Below are 10,139 nucleotides of genomic sequence, written 5' to 3'. Positions count from 1 at the left end.
ACCTGACTGATGATCACAGCCCAACTTTTTATGATTGTCACTAAAATACAAATAGTTAGCGAGCTTTTTTCTGCATATTTCTGTTCGCATTCATGATCAGCACCGACGGAGCGTTAGAGCATTACTACCAGACCATAACATTGTTTTCGTCTCTCGTGTATTCAGCGAAAGGATAAATAAGGTGGCTTTACCACGAATGATGATAAGAGGATAACTTTGGATGATGGAATACTTACGAGGCCTGTTGGTTATGGAGATTGAGGAGAGAGAGAGAGAGAGAGAGAAAGAGAGAGAAAGAGAGAGAGAGAGAGAGAGAGGGAGAGAGAGAGAGAGAGAGAGAGAGAGAGAGAGAGAGAGAGAGAGAGAGAGAGAGAGAGAGAGGGGGGGGGGACAGGAACGAAGTAGCGGGGCGACGCTGGAACGGAGTGACCCTCCACGCTCCACCTTCCACGCTCATTTTTACAATAAACACGTTCAAGCTTTAGTTGAACTTTACTCTACTGAGAATGAAGAGAAGTCGTGTGTTATTGAAAGATGAAATCGGACAATGAAAGTAAAGATGTGGAACCATTTTCAGCAAATTACACTCAAAAATACATTGATGTATTAGATGACATGGTTCGTGATTCCAATAACAAAGTCCAGTCATCCATTAAGTTGACCCCTTCAGAGGCTAATGTTAAAAAGAACGAGGCTATTGTTTGTGAAAATCTACTTGGTGATATAGATTTTGCTCCCATTCGTTTTAAATTCAATGTTGGTGATAGAGTAAGAATTGTAAAGAAGAAAAAGGCTTTTGAGAAAGGGTATACTCCACGGTGGACAGAGGAATTATTTACGGTTTCGAAACAACAACATATCAGATCGCCTACCTATAAGATAAGGATTACAATGGTGAAGATATTCAAGTCACGTTTTATGAACAGGAGCTCCAAAAGACGACTCAGGATGTATGTAGAATTTAAAAAGTTATCAAAAGAAAAAGGTAATAAAACGCTTGTAAATTGCAAAGGGTATCGTGATGAGTTCAATTCATTACCTGATAAAGGTGATCTTATCGATTTGTAAGTCGCCACACGTCACCACACGCCTGACATTCTAGCAACTTCAAACTCCTGAGGTAAACAAAAAATCTATTTTCAGCTTCGCCGGTTGTTAGGGTGATTTGGTAGGTATTCTATTGTTTCCCACGTGAACAGTACATGTGATAAGCTCTGTTTTTTTCCTATGTGCTTATTTGCTTAGTGCCTCAGCAGCTAATATAGAAAGACGTGTGAAAAGACTGTTGAGAAATGGTTATCAAAATCCAGACCTCAATTGAAGACAGCAATTGCTACAATTTCAATCTGGGCTATTTACGAAGAGCATTAGAAAAAGATGAGGTACGTGGAGAAGGTAAACCTGACAAGCTCGAAAAAGAGTTCGTGTTCAACGACGAAGCAAGGATATACGACTTCACACGCACTGCACAGGCTACAGTACGAGAGGACATTGTCAGTTTTCTCAGTCACATAGACGTACTGCCAGGACTTCAGGAGGAAGGTCGGGAAGACATCAAACAGATTTTCGGTTGCTTCTTCAAGTACCAAAAGTATAAAAATCACTTACAACAGAATGGTGATCGTAGAGTCGAGTCGATGTCTATGCTGATTTTCAATGACGGCAACGGTGAGAAAGACCAACCACGGTACGTGGCCCATGTTTCCTTCGAAAGTATTTCTCGTAGAACCGATGATAAGCAGTTCAAAGTCGACGTTACGCTATCTTGCCAACGCTTTACGTATTTTGAAGCGCAGAATGAAGACTTCGATGCTATTCAGAAAGCTCTCAAAGACCTACACCTACACAAGATTAAATCGATGAAAGACGATGGACGGATACAGAAATAGAGTTCTTGTAAACAACAATCATTTTTACGTTCCTAGAGTGTGAGTAGATTATAGTTGCTGTTCTCATCTTTTATACAGCAAGCAGCAGACTACAGTATTTGCTTCATTTCTGAACGTTTTTATTGCTGAATTTATATTGATAGTGGTAGAGATGTACCAGACGCAAGGATAGGCAAACAATTAACTTTTGGAATCATTATATGTAGTGTAACGTAAGTTTCTCAAAATTAGTGATATAGCTTTTTCGGTGAAACCAATGATTTGTCAACCATAAAAATATATCCACAACTCAGGGCACAGAATAAATGATATTGAACTTCTGGCGGTAGTAAACTGTATATAGTACATAGTATATAGTACATAGCATATCGTATATAGTATATAGGGTGGTCATTTTCGGAAATACCACGTTTAGGACCTGTCTGATGATCCCAGCCCAACTTGTTAAGATTGTCACTAAAATACAAATAATTAGCGGACTTTTCTCGACATATTTCTGTTCGCGTTAATGACCAGCACCAACGGAGCGCTTAAGCATTACCAGAGACCGTAACTTTGCTTCCGTTTCTCGTGTATTCAGTGAAAGGATAAATAGAGTGGCTTTATCCCCAAATAATGATAAGAGGATAATTTTGGATGAAGGAATCCACAAGGGGGCCCTCGCAGCTGGCGATCACGTGGTTGGTTACCGCATGGCAGCGCCATGTTGGAGAGCAAGCATTCAAGCATCCATCGTTAAACAAAGCCTTCTAAGGGGGGTCAAGGGTGACTTCTCAAAAGGAAACGAAGCGTGTTTTTTTCCTCGTATTCCCTGCATTTTAGTATTTGAAGCTCAGTTTTGGATAGATATTAAGAATTTTTGCTCTTTAAACGTGTGTGGATCGTTTTTGGGCGCAAAATCTCTTCCATCGTGCAGGATCTTCCGAGCGGAAACGAAAGCAACATGGCGACTTTTCAAGTTATTTATATTACTTACGTTTAGATCTCGCTTACAGAAATAGCTATTAAGACGAGTAATGTTACATCATTTACGACATTTGAGTTCTATCGCTAAGCATCCATCGAAGTAAATTTAAAATAAGTAAATTTAAGTACATAAAAATTCTATTTTCAGCTTAGCGGGTTGTTAGGTTGATTTGGTAGGTATTCTATTGTTTCCCACGTGAACAGCACATGTGATAAGCTCAGTTTTATCAAAATCTCATCTTATTGTGCTTCTTTGCTCGGAGCTTCAGCAGCTATTACAGAAGGACGTGTGTAAAGACTGTGTTGAAAAAATGGCAATCCAAATCCTGACTTCAATTGAAGACAATATTTAGACAACTTTGCCCGTTTTTACTGTTTGCTCATTTTACTTTTCTGCACTCCAAATTAGTCTTACACTCCTTGGAATGACTTTTTCTCATGAATACATTTACATTTTAATCCTATACTACATTGGAATGAATTAATTCAAGAATGTCTTCTTGTTCCTCTGTCGTTAACCTATTATTGCTTATTTGATAGCACAGCACACAAGCTATGAGCATCAAACGACTCTTTATGGGGAATCAGCTGAAACTAAAGCAGGAATTATTAGGCAATAAGCAAAGGGTTTCTGGTTGGTGTTCAAATAAGAAAGGTATTATTTCTCTTTAATAACAGCAATTTGTATTTAAAAATACAATAAATAACACAGGCACAGGTTAATCTCATTTATACAATTTTATAAATTCTGTAGATATAGTGGATGACCGTACTATATTTTCAAGAATAATTTGCCTTATGGTTTTCTTACAGTCATACATGCTGTTAAATATCATTGAAAATATAAAGGGAAAATGTCAATTTGGGGAGTCATGTTACCCTATGACTACCTGAAGATGACTTGATTTTAGTCTTTCATACAATGGCCGAATTTATACTAGAGACGAGTTATCCGTCAGAGACGAATCATCCGTCTCAGACGGATAACTCGTCTAAATATAAATTCGGTACTAAGACGAATTATGGAGCAAAATTCGTCTCAGGCTGATCCGTCTGTCAGCACGTCTTCAAGACGTGCTAACAGACGGATAGCTCGTCTTAGACGGATCATCCGTCTCTAAATTTTTATCTAGACGGAAAAAGAAGACGGTTTTTGACGAAGTTTCCATATGAGAGAGACTGGTTTCTATAGTTTTGCAAGGTTTCCTGGGATGCCTATTTCAAGATGGCGTCCGGTTAAGTAAAGCAATCACAAAAAAGAAGGAGAAAGCAAACAAGAAGTTGACTTGGACAGATCAAGACACGGAAGTCTTCGCAGAAGTTATATATGACCCACAATACAGAGGAAGTGATTACACCGTTGGTGTAACTACTTCCTCTTGTCTTCCTATTTTGAGCAAGATTAGCGAGAGAAAAGGGTAACATGAAGTTCATTAAGCTATTTTCCGGCTCAAACATGCGCCTGACAGAGGATATTCTTCTCTGATATATACCGCCATATCCAATGCTGTTCTTCTCGATTTCATCAACAAGGCTACGAGAGCCGCCATATTTAAGCTCTCGCCAGGCTTCCACTCGGCTCAACACCGAGACACCCGTCGTGAAACTCGCGAACGACTTACATCTAGACAGATTATTCGTTAAAATTCGTCTTCGGATTTATACTTGGACGGATTATCCGTATGACGGATGATCCGTCTAGACGGATGATCCGTCTCTAGTATAAATCGGGCCATTGGTTGGCCTTGTCAACAATACTTCTAATCACACACAAATATCATGAAAATAGGGACTGTTACTTTCTAAGAAATTCCACTCATGCCTAGGCAGGGTATTACATGACAAATTTCAGTTAATCTGGTTGACATGTTGAAGTCTAAAATGAATTTCGAGTCAAATTCATCTGACACTGGCTATATTTGTATTAAAATAAATCCACAACCGAAGAAAATACAAATCAGGCTAGTTTAAAATTTATTAACTTTAAATTCATTTAAATAAATGGATGTTAATGATTTCAAGCTTACTTTACATACATAAGCTGCCCCTCTGGCTGGTAGTGTTTTCTGTGTAATCCACGATCCTACAAGCAGATAAACAAGGCTGCAAAGCATGAAAATATACCTGCGGAGTGACTTAACAACAGTATAAGACTAACATAAAATGTAGAAATGTTTTTCCATAAATCAAGAAGTAAATGAAATGAGCTAAATTCACCTTGAAAGCACGAAGTACCTGTAGCCTGTAGTATTTTCTCAGCCACCTAAGATCCTACCAGCTAGAGGTACACGACCAAGAAACAAGAACATATTCATGAAAAAAGTGATTCTAATGTAGTGTAAGACTAAATGGAATGCCAAAATGTAAAATGTGAAGCAAACCATAATAGAAATTGGACAAAGTCGACTAAGTATGCTAGCTGTAACTCTAGCCGATAGTATTTTATAGGCCCCTTCAGATCATACCAGCTAGAGGTACAAGACCGAATAAAAATAAATAAATGTATACATATTCTTGAAAAAGTGATTCAAAGGTGTGTTGGACTAATTTGGAGTGCAGAAAAAGTAAAATGCGAAGCAAACTGTTGTAACAGCACGAAGTACCTTTAGCCTGTAGTATTTTCTCAGCCACCTAAGATCCTACCAGTTAGAGGTACACGACCAAGAAACAAGAAACTCGTCTTCTCGGATAGGGCGTAAAACCGTAGGCCCCGTCTCCTGCAGGGTTGGGGTAGGAGACGTTAATTTCCCACGCACGAGATTACTGTGTGGTGGATGTCCTCCCCTGGGGTGGGATGGGTGGAAGAGACACTAATTGTAAAGCGCCTTTGATCATCCATAAATGTTAAAGGGCGCTATATAAGTAAATAAATTAATAAATTATTATATAAATTATAACAGTTGGGCAAAGTTGACTAAATATGCAAACTGTACCTCTTGCTAATTGTATTTTCTAAGCCTCCTGAGATCCTACCGGCTAGAGGTACTAGACAGTAGAAATTTCATTTTGGGGATCTTTCCAACCAGTAGTACAATGACAAGGGCATTATAGTGGCGATACTACAAACAAGTTTTGTTTACCTTTGCAAGCGTAGGTCTTGGCGGCTACATTAGAAACCTTAAGCAAACCACGACGGCGACGGCAACAAGGACATGGAAAAACAAAGGATCTAATTGGCAAAACAATAGCTCAGCACGTGCGTTTTGAACTTTGTACATTTCTTAGCCGTCCCATGCAAAACCACAACGTGAAATCACCACAATTTGCGTCGTCTACGAACCGAAACCGCGACGGCAAATTATTTTCATTTTCATTTGGAACTTAACGCTTCTTTTAGACGTTATGCTGAAGTTGAGGTGTGGCGCCGTATGAGAAAGTAAACAAATGCGGCCACTTTTAAAATTCCAATTATAGGCAGAAATTCATTTTAAACTCGAAGTCTTCCTTGACGTTGCCGTCCTGACTGCTTAAGGTTTTTTCGTCTGATACATGATAACATGTCACCTTACAACTTATCGAGCGTCACGCAATCGCTTTTCTGCCATCATCTTTCACGCTAATGTGAAATACTCCTTGCCCGGTTCTTGATCACAGTCGTTCTAAACATAATTTCAAGTCTTCATATTGTCTTCTCACTTTGAGGGCGCGCTGGTTAGTGGGATGCCTGTGCAGAATTAACCAACTTAAGAGCTAATGTCAGCATGCATCAAACAAACAGCGGCAAGTCACCCAAATTTGTTTTCCCTCCTACTTTTATATTTTGTAGCCCAATATGTTCTAGTAATTGTAGTGTAGTTTTTTTGTAAAAATATATTTTAGTTTTCGAGAAATAATTTTTTTCGTTCGACCGCTCAAATATGCAAATTTTCACTGTGAATATTACCCAAGTTGTGTGACCTCAAGTATCGAATGTACTACACCAACGGTATTCCTGTGAACATAATCCCTTGTTTTATCATCTAAACTTAATCCCCTGTCGTTATTGAAGCTGGCAAAAAAATATTTATTTTTTGGTGAATATTTTTGTCCGACATACTTTTCCTATGTCGAGAAGTAGCATCAAAACAAAGATAGTTTTAACAATGACCGATATGACACAATCTACTGAGCTTCAAGCTTTTAAAAGACCAAAGGATGGTTATAAAGTTACTGTAAAAATTTCCTTGTGTCTTTGTGTTGTTCTATCTTGAGACGAACTCAAAGTCCGGTAAAATTACTTGATAGCGACTATGAAATGTACATGGTGCGCCTATTTTTATTATTAGAACATATTGGGCTACAAAATATGAAAGTAGGGGAGAAAACGAATTTTGGGCGACTTGCCACAATATTTCAAATTTGTTCGATGGATGTTGACATCCTCTCTTAATAAAAATAGATGTAGATGTAAATGAGATGTCCCTTTTGAATATTTAACACGCGCAATATTCGAGAAACAATTGAGAGCTTTGTACGTGGTCCATACGTTTCATCTTTTTAACCGATATGTGTTCATTTTGTTGACAAAAATGCGGACTGAGACCGACTTAATATATTTTCAACGTTCAGATGTGTACACACATTGATTTTCACATATGTGCCTTACATTGTTATTGGCTTTCATGAGGAACCAGCGAATTTTTCTAGGAAAAAGCGAAGCATTGCTTTCGTTGTTGGCCATTTGTTTACTTTTCTGGTGGTTTTATCTCTCATCTGTTTGGTGACTACGCAAATATTAATATGTGAAAATCAGATTATATGAAGGCTTGAAATTCTATGAAGAACGATTGTGGCCGCTTTGTTGAAAACCAAATGCAATGGTCGCTTTAGGAATTTAGGAATTTTAGGAATATATGCACAAAAGTGCAAACGATCGCGATAGATGATGGTTACTAATGTTTTGCCGCTAAAGCAACAACTGCCCAAAAATAAGATAAAATTTATTCCATAAGTCTTGAAAGTTCACATAAACCGAATTCAACTGTACCTATACGCAACAACAAAAGTCCAAGGGGTCAATACAAACTTTCGCCATAACATGAATGAGCTGGCTCTAAGAGACCTCTGATTTAGATTTTGCGGCTCCCATTCGTTTTAAATTCAATGTTGGTGATAGAGTAAGAATTGTAAAGAAGAAGAAGGCTTTTGAGAAAGGGTATACTCCACGGTGGAAAGAGGAAGTATTAACGGTTTCGAAGCAACAACGTACGAGACCGCCTAGGAATAAGATACAGGATTACAATGATTAAGATATTCAAGGCACGTTTTAGGAACAGGAGCTCCAAAAGACGACTCAGGATGTATATAGAAATGAAAAGATTATCAAAAGAAAAGGTAATAAAACGCTTGTAAAATGGAAAGGGTATCCTGATGAGTTCAATTCATGGCTTCATAAAGGTGATCTTATAGATTTGTAAGTCGCGACACTTCACCGCGTACTAGACATCCTGACAACTTCAAACTCTTGAGGTAAACAAAAAAATTCTATTTTCAGCTTAGCCGGTTTTTAAGGTGATTTGGTAGGTATTCTATTCTTTAGAGGACCACAATGAGAACGACTGGTTCTACCAGGAATTGTGTAATCCAATAAAGTCATTATTAGTCATTAATTTTATAATAATAATGATAAGCTCAGTTTTTTCGAAATCTCCTCTTCTTGTGCTTTGCTGGGAGCTTTAGTAGCTAATATAGAAAGAGGTGTGAAAAGACTTTGTCCGTTCAATTTGGACATTTGTACCGTAAATTGCAGAATAGAAACTGAAGGAGTTCAATGAAAAAAGGCCGCATTAAATCCTCGTGTCTTGTTGGAGTGTGCCATTCGAATTTAGTTTTCGTGGAGGAAAGACCAGATTTTCACACGCCGTTGCAGCAAACAAACGAACAAACTCTCACAACTTCAAAATAAAAAAATTGAATTTACTCGCATTTACTTTCCTCGCCGTTTACTTATTGAACAGAGGTAAATCTTCGTTCATGAATGAATCGTCGATAAGAGTGAATAATACTTTCCGTTAGATCATTGACTGTTTTTGAAGAAAACATTTTCGTGACAGCCCTAGCCAAACTAGTTCCGTTGTTTTTCAAATGTTCTTGCGCTTTTTTTTATTATGCGCTCCCTAATTGACAGGTGTCAGATTGTAACAGATACTTGTAGAAAATAATGTTTCAAAGTTTGTTTGGAAGCATTTTAAATCACCTTTATCGTTACGGAATGAAAATGTTTCGGTGAGGCATCTCTCTTTAATTTGCATCACCTCTATTTTAACTACCATTTACTCGCTCAAAAATTGTTCAGCTCATGAAAGATCTTGCCATATTTACAGCCCTAAATCATTAGGGTGCTTTCAGAAAGAATTTCGTCAAGTTTAAAAAAAATAAATATGTTATTTACCGGCTAAGGGTCGGTCCGTACGATGAAAAACCTCGGTCTTGAAATGTTTTTCACCATACGGACCTCCCAGCCGGCAAATAACATACACATATCATTTGTGTTTCTGGTTCAAAAGAGAAGGTTGGAAGTAAATGTGGGTGAAAAGTTAAATTTACTGTCTGTCATGGTAAATATTGGAAAATCAAGGCAATACTGTCTTAATGAAGACATAAATAATTCCCTCTTTATCAAATCAGACAAACGGGAACGAGTTTTGAGTGACATAACTAAGCCAAGGCTGCCACCGTCATTTTGGATTTCCACCTGGGTAGATTTTGGTCCCGTGCTAGGCAACGTATAATCAAGAACAAGATAGAATTTCATTTCAGGCCTATTTATCCATTTTGTGGTGTATAAGTTTCGCATTTTGGTACGTAATATCTATTTAGAATCTTCAAATTGTCTTGAAACTTAAAAGAAAATTGTTCTTTAAAAATTCACTGGAAATCGGTAGCCAAAATTGTTTGTTTAGGTGCAGTATTTGATTTTCGTGTTAACCTGTAATTTCGTCAGTCGCCGACACCTTTTGTTGCTTTACACAGGAAAAACACAAGATTCGAAATATAATGATCGATTTTGTCCCCATCTCACGCCATAACAGAAAAAGCTTTTGAACACTTGTAAAACTCCGAGCGCTTTGGAGTAAGTGATATTTTTAATGAATCTTCGGATTGTTTTCAAGTTCAAGGATTGTAAATTACAATTTTATGGAAAACGAAGGTTGTTCTCTTATTTCAGTGTGAATCCTCGCACGCCCGCCAGTCGCTAGCGCCGCTTGTTGAAACTAAAACGAAAAAAAATAACTCTTTTAAGATTATCATTGGCTTCTTTTTCACCTCACCACTATTCTTAGCAACAAAGGTCGCCATTTCGTT

Source organism: Pocillopora verrucosa, chromosome 11, assembly GCF_036669915.1.
Source record: "Pocillopora verrucosa isolate sample1 chromosome 11, ASM3666991v2, whole genome shotgun sequence".
NCBI classification, from domain to species: domain Eukaryota; kingdom Metazoa; phylum Cnidaria; class Anthozoa; order Scleractinia; family Pocilloporidae; genus Pocillopora; species Pocillopora verrucosa.
This window is presented reverse-complemented; position numbering follows the sequence as displayed.